Genomic DNA, 17,459 nt, shown 5'->3' on the forward strand with positions numbered 1-17,459 from the left:
TGAATCCTGATCTTATTGTCACTCGATTCTGTGGAGAGAAAGGTGGAGTTTTAAAGGCGTTCAGTGTCACTCCAATGGATTTGGAAAACATTATTTTTCCGTCTTCCTTTCGCTTCTTCTTCATATTTTTGTTCAATTCCAACACTTTATTTCTTTAGATTTTCTGTAAAAATGAAAGTGCAACTTTGCCTTGTTTATTTGGACTGCGAAAAGGTTCACGTTTTCAGGTCACAACAAAAAAAAGAGCAACTTTCAGTTTCTTTATTATTAAACTTTCTCTTTTTGCTCTCTTTCTTGCGCTTGGACAAGATGGACACTGTTTAGGGCTTCTCTTTGGTCAACTCTTTTCTTTGGGTTAAAATGAAAAGTTATACTTTTCATCAAACATGTTTCTTTACATGTCAACTGTTCACACAGTTTTAACACTTTTATTGTCATATCTTTGAAACAAACATGAAACTGGAAATGAACAAAACTCAATATTAAGTTGACTTTATTCAGTTGTCGCTTTAAGCCATTAGACATACAATGGGACAAAAAAATGCTTCCATTCAAGTCAAAGGTCAACTTGTAAATTCTGAATTCATTGATTCAACCGAAGATGAACAGTTTCTCAAGCTATGAAAGCCCAATCAAGTAATGAAAGCAATTTAGTTGCTTCAACATTTACTTTCCGTTTTCAACTTCTCAATGAAGCAATTTAAACGCAAAATATTGAAACTAAACCTTAACTTCGTCTGAAAGAAAAGGTGAAAAAATGAGCTTCTTTTAAAATTAACTTTCCTTTTTCTTGGAAATCAAAATCAAATTTATTCAAAAAACGAAGTAAAATTTAGAACCAAAAATAACCCAAAAAATGAGAAAAAACGAAATGAATTGAAAAGACTTTCACTCGACATGAAAGTGACCAAAGACCAGATATCTCAACACGTTCAGCAACTATTATTAAAAATTTACTAGAAAAGATCTGAACACTTGAAATGCCTGAATTCCTGGAAGACAATCCAACAAAAGACAATATTAACGTTAACAGTTTCTTTAGCAGTTTTGATTCTGATAAACATTGAATAACTTGTGAAATGGGCATTTCTCATTGCCCAAAGTTGACGACAAGATGAAAAGGCTCAAGTTTAGCCTAAAAATGAGGTTATCATTTGTTGTTTTGAAAACACAATTGATGAACAACCATTGGAAATGTAATATAACCATGATATTAATCTCTTTTTTTGTTCAACTCAACTCTCCTTTCAGATCACATAAGCACCCAATGCAAACATCCCAATGTCTTTAAGCGAGAAAATAAAAAACGTAAAAATAATAAAGGCAAACATTTCCAACTAAGACCTTCATCTTCGTCTTGTTATTTAATCACAAGATTTTCTTGTTCGCCATCTTCTTCTTGTTCAGACAAAGAAAAGGCCTGCGAAAGTAAAGCGCAACCCAAAATTGAATAAAAGCACTCCTTAAAAGTAAAGGTAAAAGCAGCAAAAAAAATCTTATCACAGAGTAAAGGTTGTAATATCAGAGTCTAGCCTGAAGCAAGACTAAAAAATAGTCTAAAGATGAATACAAGGAATAAGGATAATAAGTTGAAAAAAGAAGCATTTCTTAATCATTTTTACACAAGAAAAGGTTACGAAGGATAATCTTCATCTTCGCATCTTCATCTTTAAATCTTCAAACTTACCTTTTCTTCATTCCATGTTTATATACACCTTTAAGCAAATTGTTTTGACCAGCAAAAATGATTTCACAGAAAAAAATGGACTTTCTTATAAATATCATTTTTCTTATCCAATATTTGTTTTGGTCTTCATAATATTTTCCAGTCTTTGTGTCCATCTTTTTTCCATCCTTAATCTTTTTCAATGAATTCTTGAACAGTTTTTCAGATCAGTTTTACCTAGTTTATTGTCACCTTAATATTCACTCTTTAATCCTGATCTGACCATTGAAAAGCACCTAATCCATCTCAAGATTAACTCAATTAACATTCACTCTTCACTGGGAGTTTATGATAATAACGAGAAATGTGAAAATAAAAATGAGGAAAGAAAAAAGTAAATATGAAAATCTTTTAATCACAATAACATTGTTTGAATCGGTTTGTCAAATTATCATTATAATGCCTTTTTTCACCAAGTAACTTGTATGTTTATTGAACCCAAGTAAAGCCGATTAATTGACAATTGAATTAATGAATGGCAATCAACTGAAGATGCAAAAATGTTTCTCAAAACGTTGACATTAGAATGTCTTGAAAAAAAAATTCATTTTTCCATCTCAACTTGTTCGTAAAGGAAACATTTGACAACTGAAGACACAATTGAAGCACAACTGATTGGCATTATTTCAAGTGTCCAGAGTTTCCTCGGTTCACTGGTCATTTGGATAACATTGCCTGACTTGCCTTGCTAATCAACGGCATCATTTACATGATGTAACAATCATCTGATTATCATGTTAACATGCTTCAATTGTTGGACCAATGTTAACAATGAAAAGTGTCTCTTGCTTGAAATCAATCATAATCCAGTTTATCATTTCTTTCACATTATTAAGGTTACATTTGTCCGTGTAAAATCGGTCAATTTGTTTTGTCTCCAAGATTCCATTTTCTTACCTTTGCATATCAACATTGAAGAGAAATTGAACAACTTTACCTGTAAAAATTGCTGGTAAAATTGGTACAAGTTTTGCGTATTTTCCATGTTTGTAATGTTCCTTCTATCATGTCTTTCATCCTCTTATCTTCCTATTTTTCATCTCATTTTTTCTCTTCTCTTCTTTTTCCACTCTTTTCTCGGCTTCTCTCGGGTGATTTATGTCTAACCATTTAGTCTGAAAGGTTATCCCAATCATCAAAAGGCTATTTTTATGGGTCAATATCTAATTTTTGATTCTTTTCTTTCCATTTCCATTTATCTTATTGTTGTATAATATTTCGGGAATTCAATTGCTTCCATAATATAAACATTGAGCAAAAGTTTGTCTGTATTCATCAAAGAGCATTGTTGTTTAATTTATCAGCAATTAATTTTAAAGATAAATTGCTCTCATTCAAAATTGACCTTTTAATGTTTATTGCCAACAAAACTTGGAGTAAAAGTTATCTACAAAATTTACTTTTTTTAGTCATTTTCCTATTTACCTCAATCAATACTCAATTTAACATTATTTATTAACAAATTATCAGTTTAATCAACATTTGATCAAAAAGGGAGAATCAAAGTTACAATTAATAAACTATCGAAACAGCAATTGCAGATTTTTAATATCAAAATAAAGAAGCCAATTTTCAAGTTTCAATTATTTTTATTGAAATAGCTTCGGGTTTATTTCGCTTGAAATTTATTGAGATTGTACAGCAAATAACCAGAGAGATTCATTTGAAAAGTTTGATTATAATGATAAGTCTGACGATGCTGTGATTGTCAAGCTAAATAAGATTTATATCGAGTTTGGAATGGATTTGGAAACTGAATAAAATGATGTTTTAATTTTTCAAATTAGTTGAACAAAGTTATCAATTTCTGTTCTTATTATGGAATGCGTTTTGATTTGTCTTTTATTCTGATCTGTTATTTAAAAAGTAGCTTCTTTGATGTCCACCTGAACTGCTGAACAATTTCTTAGAATTTCTGTCTTAAGTTTGTCAATGGAAGATAAATATATTTGTACATTTGTTTAGTTTCTTCTGGAACATGGAATTCGATTGGAAAGGTAGCAAAGAAAGGTAACAGGTAACTGTTAAAGGTTATCACACCTTACACTTTTTGATAATGATGATGGTGGTGATGATGATGATGATCAGAAGATCTCCTTTTTCGATTCATTTTTCTTCTCTTCTTTTAACCTGACAATTGTATTCTCTTTCTTGGTAATATATTTGATTATGATGGATCAGGTTTGAATGTTTAAAAGTTGGGTTCGCATAGCTAAACGTTTCTTTTACCTTTTCTCTTGCTTACCTCATAGTTGCTCCTGTTTTGCTTTATGAGAAAAATAGTTTACCCTAAATATATATATATCTTTATAAGACATAGAGATGAATACAATGAATGTCTTTAAGAAATGTAAAGAAGGAGCAAAATGAAGATGAAGAAGAAGAAAACTACCTTACAGAGAGATCTTCTTCTTCCCTCTTTCAGTAAAAAGTCCATTGTTAAACAGAGAGCAAAGTGAATTTGAAAGAAAGTTTTTGACTTTTTTTTACTTCTTCTTCCCATTCAAATTGTCCATTACACAGGTTGTTTAATGTAAGGTAAAGCAACCCTCAAGTCAAACTGCAGTCACACAGATCTAGCAATCAGTTTAGAGACCAAATAATCTTAAAGGTTAGAGTGCAAATCAGAGTTGGGTTGGGTTACGTCAGGTTAGGCTGACATGAAACAAAAAACAATGGAAAATGTAGCAACTCTTTGAATTGAAATGAAATTGAATAACCGCAAAACTGGTCAAGCAATGAGCGAAATAACTGTTAATTTCAATATCAATCAACCTTAGTAATTCAACAAAATAATTACATTTAGTGGAGCATTAAACTGAAGTCAAAGACATCGATGATGTATTTAAACAGTTCAAGGCTCCCGTTTCTTGTTATTGTATTCAAGCCATCTTTCATTTCATTTGGTATTTTAATAAAATAATAAAGATTTTCAAGTCTTTCAGAAATTGATAAAAGTTTGAAATCTGATCAAAATATTGAACTCGAATCAATGAAAGGTGTTCTAATGATGAAAACTCTTTTAGATTCTTTCATTATATTCAAATAAAACATGAGTTTTTCAAAATTTACAAAGATTTCATCAAAATTGTTCATCGAAACCACTTTGGTCTATCTTTTTGTCCAAATGCAAACAAAACTATTGATATTGGGATATAATTATAGCGAAAGAAAAGTTTCACTTGTTGAATGGATGAAAGTTGAAGAAAAAGGCAATCAATTGAGTATTTCACGGTAAATATTATTAATCAAGTTGATGATTACAATTGAGAGGGAATTACAATTTGCTCAACTCATTATAATCTTTGACTATTTATCCTACAACTTTTTGACTATGGATCATTTCATTTTACTGTATTAGTGATTATCGTACAAAAAGCGTTTGTTATAAAGGGAATGAAGAAGATAAAGAGTTTGAAAAATAATAATAAAATGGTGAACAATAATATTGTATAAATTTGCTTTCCCTTTCAAAAGTATCAAAAAAAGAGACCACAGATTATCATCCTTCATTCATCTTCTCTTCCTACTTTTTATCCTCATCTTCCACCTTCATTTAGCTTTCCTTCATTTCTTCCTCTCTGTCTTTTCCCTCCAATACTTTGTCCCATTTGTTTGTCAACTTGTCATTTGTAAATCCACTGGATTCGATGTCATTTACTTGGACCAACTTTTTTACTCCCAACCAGTCTCTATTGTCCTCGCATTTTGATCACTTGTTGATCAATGTGTTTCAATTAATTAATCATTATACAACACTTACGATGCAAAATCTGTAACCGCAACCAAAGCAACTTGTTGAATGTTTTCACGGTTTCCATTGGAAAAGCATTTGCAATGACTTTCCATTTAAACTGCAAACCCAATCAAATTCACAGTTGATTCTGGATTCACTAAATTCAGTCCATTAAAGAAAATAGAGTTTTGTTCGTTCTGTGTTTGTATTGACATTTTATTTTTAAAATTTGGGTAAAAATAATGATAAATCAACAATGGGTCACAATTGAGAATTGATTGCAAATTGAAAGACAAAATGAATGATGAATGAAGAAGAAATGCTTTTCTCGGTTCGAATGCGAAAATAGATTTTTCTTGTTCCTCAATAGGAATCAAAGGGTGATCTTTGGGTGCTAAGAATTACATTATTTATTGAATAACTGATAACTTGTATTATCATTATTTTAAAGTCAAAACTCTTTTTACATTGTCTATTCACTGATCGCAATCCTTTTGTGCCCAACTTTGAAAGGTTAAAAGTAAAATGAAGCAAAACGCTTTCAAGTTGATCGTAAGCACAGGCAGCAAACGGAGTCGCATTTATAAACAAAATGTTGGTGGGTGGTGGGTGGGTGTGGATTGATGTGCCAACCGTTGTGTACCTGGTGACATTGAACGAGATCTGATAAACAATGGAATCGGAATAAAGGTGAAAAGAATGAAGAACAAGAAGAAAAAAAGTTTTCAATGTGAATATAAAATGGAAAGAGTAGAGAGAAAAGTTTATTTGACAAAAAAAAGGTTAAATGTTATCAATACAATTGTTGTTTTCTATAATAAATGTCACTTGGACAAGGTTAACCCGAGCGTTTCAGAAGGCAGCCCAGGGGTCAGTAACAGACTTTTGACCAGGATCCAGTAAAGGGTCAAACGGACATAACGGTGACACCCAATGTAAATCACAAGGTAAACTCATTATTGTTATCACGAAATAATTACAAATCAAATTCTCAATTGGGTGTCTTTCGTTTCAAACGTCTTTTACCATCGCCAGTTTTGCGACTAAAATCAACAGATTAACAATTGAATTTTACATTTTACGCACAATAAAGTACTTTGATTTAATCAATCGAACAAGTGATTAGCATTTCACCAAAACGTAGCTAAGCTTCTGAGCTTTTTATTTCAGAATAATCTCTTAGAATATCAGCAATTTAATTTCTTTTTCAAAAGGCTTTTAATCCATGAAAAATCATTTTTTATTAAAAGTCCATGCAATTTAATTTCGATAATGACCTAAACCGGTCTTTCGGCCTATGTTGAGTTATATCGGGCATCTTTTTTAACGACTTTGAGAGCGAACTTTGCCATTTTTCGATTCTTCAAAACATTGATATAAAGTTGAAAATATATGGTTTTCGACGAAAGGTAAAATCACAATAAACTTGCTACCTTGTCGAATGAAATGCTTAAGATTTCGGCACTTTCATTGCCTTCATTTCATTCAAAAGCAAAATGAGGTCATTTAATAGTTCAAGCTTAAAAGAGTTATGAAAATCCATTACATTCCATACATTGGCATATCAATGGCTTAATGTTTAAATCTTGCAATAATTTTGAATTCTAAACTTGTTATTTCAAGAACTGGCTCCGCGCTGGAATCAAGAAATTTTCAAAAGACCATTTCTATAGCCGAAAGACTGCAATATCAAAATTATTTCCTGTAAACTTGCGAAACTGCCCAAAATTGAAACGAATCCTGTAAACCTAACTCGATAGTCTTTCCTTTTGAAAGGAACTTTCTCACTTTCTCACTTTCGATCGTTTATTTTGGTAAACTTTTCTAAATCCAGTCTAAATATACCCTTTGATCCAACAATTGTGATACAAAATTTTTCGTTTCAATATTTGATTTCGGTCAAGATTGTTTATTTAAACGTGAACCAAATCAACTTAAAATTAAGTGAAAGTAACGAAAGTAGCAATGTACATATAAACGTTCACAAATATATGGATGGTAAATATTTTGATATTTTTATGGATTAGAGTTGTGTCCCTTCATTCAATGGGTTAACCTTAGTTAAATATGTAAATAGCGATAGTATTTGAATAAACGTACAATAACAGTTGAAACAAACAGAAACGTAACTCGTAACATTCACACCTTTCATTGGCCAACTTTCATCGGCAGTTTAAATATTTGAATTAGTATTTTCACTGTTTTCATTGTTTCCATCAACCAAAGTCGAAAACAATTTGATTCACAATTTAGACGCGACAAGAAGATAAGCTTTTGTCAATAATAATGATGAGCTGTTTTAATCGGCCATTCAACTGATTACTGACCATTGGCCTAAGAAGATGAACAAACAGATGAAAGTTGAATTTCAATTCTTTACCTTGTTTACCTTTACCAGGAAAGACGTCTTTCGAGTACAAATTGATTACCATTGAATCGTTGACCGAACATAATGACAAAGTTATACAATCGAAACACTAATGGTTATCCGTCTTTGCTCCATTGATCGCAAGTTAATTGTTTTCGGGTTAACTTGATAGGTTAGCATTTCCTCCGCCCAAAAGCAATTTGTATCAATGGTTAAGTTAATCAAGTGATTTTAATGATTCCACCGAGAGATGATGATGATGGCTGATGAGGATGATTGAAAAGATTGAGACAAAATTGAATGGAAAGATGAAAAGAGGTTATTGTTTGATAAAGATGAAGATAATTTTATTGTATTATTGTGCGCTTTTTGAGGGCAAACCGATGATGAAAATATTGAACATGTTATTTGATATGCTGTGTTAAGGCTGAAAAAAACTTTCTCTTCCTCATCACCCTCATCCTCATCCCAATTGGGAGTTGCTTTTATCAATATAATGAGTATCACTTTTCGCTGCATCTTTTTCATGTTATTTCATTTTCATTTTTCATTGTTTGCTCAACTACCAAACTTTGTGTATTCAATGAAAAAAAACAGTCAAGAGATGTCAATGAATGAAACTTTTCTTCTTCCAGTTTTGTAATTTTGCTGTGTTAATGGTTTGCCATAATTGGATTAACATTGAAAAATTAAACAATATGAAGCTTTAATGTTTCAACTGGAATCGCAACTCTCGACATTATTTATACTCTACTTGGGCTGGATATAATGTTTTAAATGAAATTTAAATTTAATCAACTTTTCCAATGAAACTTTGGACAAAAGGTCGCAATGAAAAACAGATCAATCTATTGATTCGTTTCATTGTTATTAAAGAATAATTTTATACAAATTTTGACTTTATTTCAACAAATATTTTTGTCCTTTTCGATAATTTAATAAATTGAATAAAATGAAATTTTAAAATATCATTCCGATTGTTGATATGAAATCGAGAAATTTTTCAATTGAAGTTTTCAATTGTTTTTGGCCTTATAAGAACCAAACAGAAAACTAAATTTTTAATGTTCATCTTTTCCTGACTTTGACTATTCAATCAAATTGGATTGTATTGGAGTGATGGAGTTGATTGTGGAAGCATTTGTTCATTTTAATGTTGACTTTTTGTTTTTGTTCAATTTAAAAAATTGTCTAAAAATTTCGGTTGAAAATTCGATATTAAATATTGTTCGAGACCTTCAGTCACACTTTCTCGGCTTTTGATTGATAAAGATTTAACTTGTAAATTAAATTGTAAACTTGATTGCAACCCAAATCAGGTCATTGATGTTGATGTAAAGCAAAGGAATAAAAATGCCGATTCCACCATCATTAATCAACCTTCCCTGAATATCTTGAATACCTTTGAACCGTTTGTGTTTACCAGAAAAGTCCGTCAATTGTAACTCTCAGCGTGTCCCTTTTAGCCTGTGCCTTTAGTTATCATAATCTGTTTACTTGAATCTTTACACATCTTTTGATTTGAGCTTTTGTCACCTTTAAAAAGTGAAAACAATGAATATTCTGAATGAGGATGATAATGATGCTGATAATGATGATGGGATAAGAGTGAAAGGTTAAAGAGTCCAGATGAAAGGTAAAGATAGTGGCAATCAATGAATCCCTTGACTTGTTTCCCCACTTTACCCTTACAACTGAATCTTGTCTGACCATCTTCTTGCCCTTTTTGGCTTCCCTTTTATCCTGAAAACTGTTAGATGGTGATGATGATAAACTTATATTCACTGTAAATAGAACGGCCTTTCAACCTTTACTTTCCATTCAATTATATATTCCGCTGATTATCATCATCATTTCATTGTCCATTGACATTCACCTTGATCAGTATCTTAATTCAATTCACCAATGATGAGCAATAATAAGTTGACCTTTTTTTTATTTCTTGATATAAACCATTTTAAATATATCAGATGAAAGATACAAATCACAACCTTTTCATTGTCAAACTTATTTCGCGTTCAAACTGAGACTTTATGAAAATGAACAAAACATCGAAAAAAATGAACAATCAAAGACTATTCAGTTCTCTACAGAATTGTATTATTCAATGAAAAGGAAAATAAAACAAGCAAAAATCATCAAACCCAATGTCAATAAACAATGTCCACTATCAACTGATCAAAGTTAAAGGTTTAACTACAAACAATTTAAGGGCAAAACTCTTTTCGTTTCAAATTTCAATGTTTGACTTTAAATTGAAACATTTAAACACTTGTTCAATTGTGATAAATTGACTTTACCTGGAAGGCTATTGAGGCCTTTAGCTTCACTGGACATGTTAAGTGGACAAGAAGAAACAAAATGTAATTCCAACAAATTGTTGCTTTAATGATTACAGTTGAATGAAAATTTAGGTCAAAATTTAGATTCTTGGAAATTCTTGTCAACTTTCGGTTCATTTAATCTTTTTAATCGTCAATATTCAATGGTTAAAATCATGTTTATTAGACTGGGAGTAAAAGTTATTCCAAGCTGAATAACGCTTTTCTTAACGTTTTTAAATGAAAAATGTTTATAAGCAAAATAGCAAACTGAGAATAAGAATAAGAAAAATGACTCTTTTTGCTTTTCCTTATGAAAAGAGAGGAAGAAAGAAGAAGATGAAGGAAGAAGAGAGGAAAAAATTAACATTTGAAAGAGAATGATAATGTTTCTCTGGAAGATGAAGATGAATGGAGAAGAAGAAGAAGAAAGGATTTAAAGGTAAACACTCGTAGGAAATGAGCTCAAATGAGGCGCACGTACTTTTCGTGCCATTGAATAATGTACGTGCAAAAATACGTGCCACGCTTTGTTCATCATCAACCTCATCATTCTTCACTTTTTATCGTCACTTTTATCCTGTTTTGCAGTTCACTTTCTCAGTTCATCTTCTATTATCAATCGTTTCAAATTTCAAATATTACAAGTTTGATTAGTTGTCTTGATCAAAGTGGTTCATCATTGTACTTGCAAATGATTGTGAATGTTAAAACATGAGTATGAGTTTGAATAGTAATTTTGTTTTGTTTTTGTTGGTTAAATTATTAGCCAGTCTAACCTTGGTTTGGTTCACTCTTCATTTCCACTGTTCATTTGAATCCACAAACAAAATCATTGGTTTCAGGGTTGAGAGCCTTTTGCTTTGCAAAGTTGTTTTCAGACTCATGTTGTACCATTTATGATACAATTAAGTCTTCCAAGGCGAGTGTGGCCACACACATTGAGCACACTTTGACAATTAGCTTGTTCCTATGTGCGTAGGGTCACAGTCTTAATGTGGTTGTCAAAATAATGCAAATGAGCGTTACAAGTTGGATGGTCACTCAAGGCATTTTCCTTTATTTTACCATATTAACTTCATTTTTCAACATATTAATTATCAAGTTAAACGTTTAAACGCTTTTAATGGTTTGTCAAATGCGAGTATTGAGTATTTATCGTTTTGTAAACCTTTTTACCTTCGAGATTTTATTTGATTTTACAAAGTTTGCTTGAAACACCATTAAACGATCTGTAAATGTAAATCGACCGCAAAATGTAAGCCAAAGATCAACATTATCTTTTAGCAAAACTTAACATCAATTGATCATTGCTAATGATAAGCCACAGAAGCAGTTCAACAAATGCTATTTGAAACAAAACTTGATTTTTGGACAAAATTAGAGCAAAACTTAAACTGCAAACTTAATTGTGCTTTTAACTTTGATTTGGAAGTGGATCTTTGGGCTGAATATGTTGAGTGAATGTTGGAAGCAGCTCGGAAGGATGAAGAAATTTTTGATACCAATTAAGCTCTGAGATGAATAAATTTAGTCTAATTTTTAAGACTATTAACCTTTCCTTTTTTTTGGTCTTTTTGCATCCTTATTGATGTTGCTTTATTTGATTCTTTATTTGTTTGGATGCACAAAACGATGACAATATAAATCCATATGAAATTGAGACAAACAATTATCATTTATTGCAAGAAATAAAAAAGATACAAATAACAAACAAAATCGACAATCTTTTTACTTCTATTTCATATCAACTGTCAACCTTACAATTTGATTCATTTCCTTCACCGTATTGTAATACTAGAGACACTTAGCTCTTTGCAATGGGCAACAATAGGATGAGACGTAAACATTTGTGAATCCCATTCTTCATCCCTAACTTCCGATCCTTTGCACTCACTAATCTTCATCAGAGTCATCATCATTATCATCCCTTCACAGTATGACTGTCACACAATCCCAAAAAAACTTGATATCTTTTAACCCAAAAAAAGGTCTCAACTAGAAGATCGAAACCAAAAGCAAAAGAAGCAAAAGTCGGCCGAAAATTGCTTCTCCAAAGACAATCAAGCAAATAATCATTACAGATCACCCAAAATTATCTGGCTAAATAAGATCAATTAAGGTTTGATCACAACAATCGGTAACAAAAAGAGTTTTGACTAAACTAAACTAAACTAATTAGATTGAACATTTAATGGACAAAACGATTAAACCAAGTGAAACCATTAAATAGCCATTGTGTAATGGGCAAAACAGCACCACTTTGAGGGTGATTTTTCATTCCAAGTCTTGATTTACCTTTCAATGTTGGATAAGGAAAGGAAACAAAATACTAAAGGTAAGAAGACGAAGAAATATTTAACCGAAAAATAATATGAGCGAAGCAAGAAGAAGAAGAAGAAAAATAAAAGCGAATGAAGCGAAAACTAGAAAAAAAAGAAGAAAGTCGAAGACGAAGAGAAGCAAAAAAAGAAGCGGAAGAAGATGATGATGATGATGGCGATGCTGGCGATGTAAGGAGAAGAAGCCAAGCAAGAAGAAGAAGAAGAAAGGTAAAATAAAAAGTAACAAAAGCATATTGTTCAACTGGTAAAATGGTTACGTATTGTTGCACCAAAAATTGGAACCAATATTATTCAATATTCAAAGACTCAAATTATATTTTTTTCAACCTTTCATTGTTTGATTCCTGTGCTTTAGGACAGACACATTACACGTTATTATTACTTGATACAAGCCCGCAAGGCTTCCAGGGAAGGCTATAAGATTCAAATTTGTCTTTCTCTTCTCTTCTTCTCTCTCTCTCTATCCATAACGAATGTCATCAAGTAAAATGCAACTTTTAAGCTTCATCTTTACATCGTGATCATCCTCATCATTCTCATCATCATCATTATCATTATCATCATTTCTTTTCATTTCTTTTGCTTGTAACTATTTTTCGGTTCAACGATTTACTCTATGCCATTGACCAAGCAAATGGTAAAGGACCACAAATTTATTGGATTCAAGACAATTTTATGTCTTCTTTCAAACACACTCGTACTTGTTCAACACTAACACAAACCCAATACCAATATTTGTATTTGTTGTGTTCAATTTCACCTTTTCTCTTCCTCTCTGTTCTTGCGTTTGGATTCAAGTTGCAACAGGTAAATGACCAACTCTGTAATCAAATGACCATCCACTGTGATTAACTGTCAATTATTTTTGATTGTTGCAATTCACAATTAACCAATATTCTGTTGTTGGACATTTGATCGTTTACCCAAGTTTACCTTAAATATATCATATTTCCGGGCCAAAAGCAGCCTTCAAATTTCAACCTTTTTTTAGCTTTGCTTTTTGTTGCTTCAAAGAAAACTTTAGAAAATTTTTAACCAGAAAAATTATTCTTTGCTTCTTTTACAATTTGCTTAAATTTAGTCAAATTTTGCATTCTCATAACTCGTTTTGTATTCATAACTTGTTGATTATTTGATCATGTATAAGGCATTCAAAGCCAAGTATTGAAATTTGTTGATGCAAAAACGGCAAATTATTGGAAATAACTTTTACATTTGCAAACCTTTTTCACTTGAATTGATTAAAAATGTCGACAATTGGAAAGACTTTCAATTTTCATTTAGATATCCAATTAAATGGCTTTCAATTGTAATTTGTATTGAAAATTTCATTTAAATGTAAATAAATTTTCAAAAGGTGTTAATAATAAAACTTTATTCGTCTTTAAAGTCGCTTCTCGGTAACTCAATTATTGGATATTTTATCAACATTCAGCCTTAGACTCAGAGGATAAATATAATAACAAGTAAACAAAAGATGGAACTTGTAATGATTTTATTCCCGACTATCTTCAAAAGGTATTGATTCAGCTGAAATTTGATGGATTAAACTCATAAAAAAGACTAAAGGTGCACAAAAAGGCATCAGTTTATTACGAGAACAATAAATTATTATATTAATATAATATTAATATTTACAGTTTTGCTTGAAACAAAGTCAAGGTAAAGTAAACTAAGCTATTGATGGTAAATCACTGCAAATTGGACTCGCAATTGTAAAAAAGGTGAAAACACGAGTGTTAATTGTTCAATAATAAAGTTTGCCGATTGTTTAACCAAACTAATTGCAAAAAGAAGCTCTAAAATATTGAAAAACAATTTCGACTACAAGTTAGCCAAAGATCAAAATCCAACTTTGCAAACTTGTACAAAGCAAATAAGCACAAACAAAGCCAAACAACTTTAATGTAAAATAAATCGAGTCGGACCATTTCAGTGCATTTGTCGACAACAAATTTACAACGATTGATTTATGCTTTCAAGAAATGAGTGGAAAACGCAACTTTTGGTGAAAGGTGAAGAAATGGACATCATAACAGAACTGATTTTTCCATGAAAATAGTCTTGAAAATCATCTTCTATCTTGATCTTGAAAAGGTTGCTAATTCCCGTGCAAATGTTAGTCATTAGAGTTTGTCGTAAAGTTTAATAATCGATTGTCTCGCGTCTCTAAACTTGGATATGCTTAAGGTATTGATATCGACGTTAGTTTTATAGTTTTTTAATAGTCGGTAAACTGGATGAATCTGACGACTGAAATAAAGGTCAACTGAAACAAGGTTGACTTTTTATTACAAAAACACAAAAGGTTATGATAATCATTTGCAATTTGTTATTCCTGTTTGAATCATCTTCTTATTATCATTCTTCTTCATTTCTTTTTACACTGATTTGCATCATTTAAACATATGTTATTCATGGGTTTCCTCTTTTCCTCTTTTTTTGCATCTTCATCACTTGAATTTTTAGCTTCCCTTTGATCATTGAACAAGACAAAATAAAATGGTGAATGACCTTTCCTGGTTTACTTTGGATGAAAAGAGGAAAGAAAATAAATTGTCGATACTCTTTATTATTATAATTAATAACTGGGAGTGAATCTGTATCTGTATAACTTTATGATTGTTGTTGCCATCAAAAAGTGTAGGAGTTTTGCGTAAACAACAAATGTAATTTATTTGCATGGTTAAATGGTCAGTTTATGGTTACTCTACATTTCAAATGCATGGTCACATTTTACATTCATCTAAAATTGATCTTTTGTTTGTTATTCCTTTCGATGAAAGGACAACAAACTTTTCCTATTTTTCAACCTTTTATTATTTACTTTATAAACAATCTTTGATACTTGTTTACTTTGAACAGTTTAAAAATGAATATTGAAAACACTGGACATTGAAACCCCAAAATTCATAACTTGAAACTGTTACAAAAACAATCTTAAGAAAGCAAATCAAGAATGATCGATCAATATCGAACAACGATTGTTTCGAAATCTGAAGCGCTAATTTTTCTTCTAAGCTAAGCAGTTTGAAAACATTTTTGGAAAACAGCATTTCATCATTTCACTATTCCGTCCAATTTCGAGTCGATTGTTTTGAAATTGCAAGTTTGTCTGAATGTTGTGATAAAAATACAGTTAATGTTAACCGAATGATATTTTGTCCGAAACTAGGCAAAGTTTTTGACATTTTGATGGAAAAATGAAAGTCGATTGGAATCGATGATGACAATTGACTGATTGTTTTGATAATTAATTTAAATTTCTCCTTTTGCTGCTCAACTGATCAGGTTGATATTCACAGTTGGCTTGTGCCACTCCTAACGTGATTTGCCTTCATTTTTTATTCCTTTTGTCACAACCATTAAATCAGTCGAAATGATGGAATCTTCAATCTTGAGATTTAAATTTTTCTCGCTCCTAGTTTTTTTTCTATTCCCTACTTTATCATTCAACTTGCTCTTGACGAGCCAAGGCCCTTTTCATCTTTCGCTCTCTTTTTTTTCATCATTTTTCTCTTTCTTCTTCACGTTGGATAAAAAAAACACAAATCTTACAGGATAGGCAAATGTTTCTGAAAATCTTCAAGATTTAAGGTAAGAAGAAGAAAAACAAACTTGATGTAATCAAGCGAAAAGCGTCACTGAACGATGTGACCTTTTTTTATCGCTATTGACATTGTTCTTGGTTTTTGATCTGGCGATCAAGATGAAGCCAAGCCTATGGTAACCAAATAACAAAAAACACACACATAGCTAACCCAAAGGCCACCCTTAACGACATTCAAGTTTACTTGTTTTTTTACCTTTTTTTCATGGTAACGCAATTTTTTAACTCGACTCATGAAAGTGCCAAACCTTTAAAAAAATGAATCAAGAAACAAAAGTTTTTTATCTAGAAGCAAAAAATCCCTTTTGGATCGCATAAGCTTCACACTTGACTGTCAATTTTGTCATTTACTTTGGTTCAAATGATTTACTATTTGATTTACGAAGTTAATTTTTACAACAATTGCGTTCTAAATCGAAACCAAGCTTCAAAATTCAACTTTACATCAAAAGTATTAAATCGCTTGAGGTGAACTGAGAAAACATTTTTTCACGAAAAATTTGCAATCAACTGTTTGTTTCGATTTCGGTAAAATATTGATTCATCAATTTTCTTCTTTTCTTGCAAATTGCTGATTCGAAACAAAATTTTGACCCTTTGATCTCGAAAAGACAAAATAGTCTCAATAGTCTTACGGTTCTTTTCCGTTTTGTCCAAAATTTCGATTTTTAAATTATCTTTCATTTGGATACACTTTTATCAAACCTTATTTGTCCGTCATTCAACTTGTTGCACTTTTTCATTTTGTTTCCTGTTCTGTTTCAAAGATATTACCTTTTGTCCTTTACAATTTTCGGTAATTTTATTTTTGGCCTTTTCACACAAGCAAACAGGTTACAATGGTTATTATTATTATTGTTATTTGATAATTTTCACTCCCAAGGTTTACTTATGTGAACCATTAGTGAATATTTAGACTGCATATAATTGATGATAATGCAAATGGAAATGTAAAAAAATAGTATTTAGTTTGACACCAAGAAATCATTTCTTCTGAATATTTTATGTTCAATTAATCACAGAAATGTATTGCAATGAAGGAAAGGAAATGGCGCAAGTCGCCATGATAAAGATGTGAATATAAAGATGATGATGGCGATGATGATGAAAGAGAAATGCGAACAAGAAGAAAGAGAAAGAAACATTTTTCATTCTTTCAGTCTTTTATTGTCAATATAAATGGCCTTTAACCCTTTGTATTGCTTCTTGCACACTCACACTGTTTAACCTTTAACCTCGTTTAACTTTCAGTTTTTGTTTCCCTTTTTAACCTTTGCATCACATTGTTTCAATTGATGAACCTTCAACCAGTTTAGTTTATGATCATTAATCAATGAAAAGATGACCGTAAAT

Source organism: Tetranychus urticae, chromosome 1, assembly GCF_039701765.1.
Source record: "Tetranychus urticae isolate SD_2017Ah chromosome 1, NJAU_TeUrti_SD_1.0, whole genome shotgun sequence".
Classification (NCBI taxonomy): Eukaryota; Metazoa; Arthropoda; class Arachnida; order Trombidiformes; family Tetranychidae; genus Tetranychus; species Tetranychus urticae.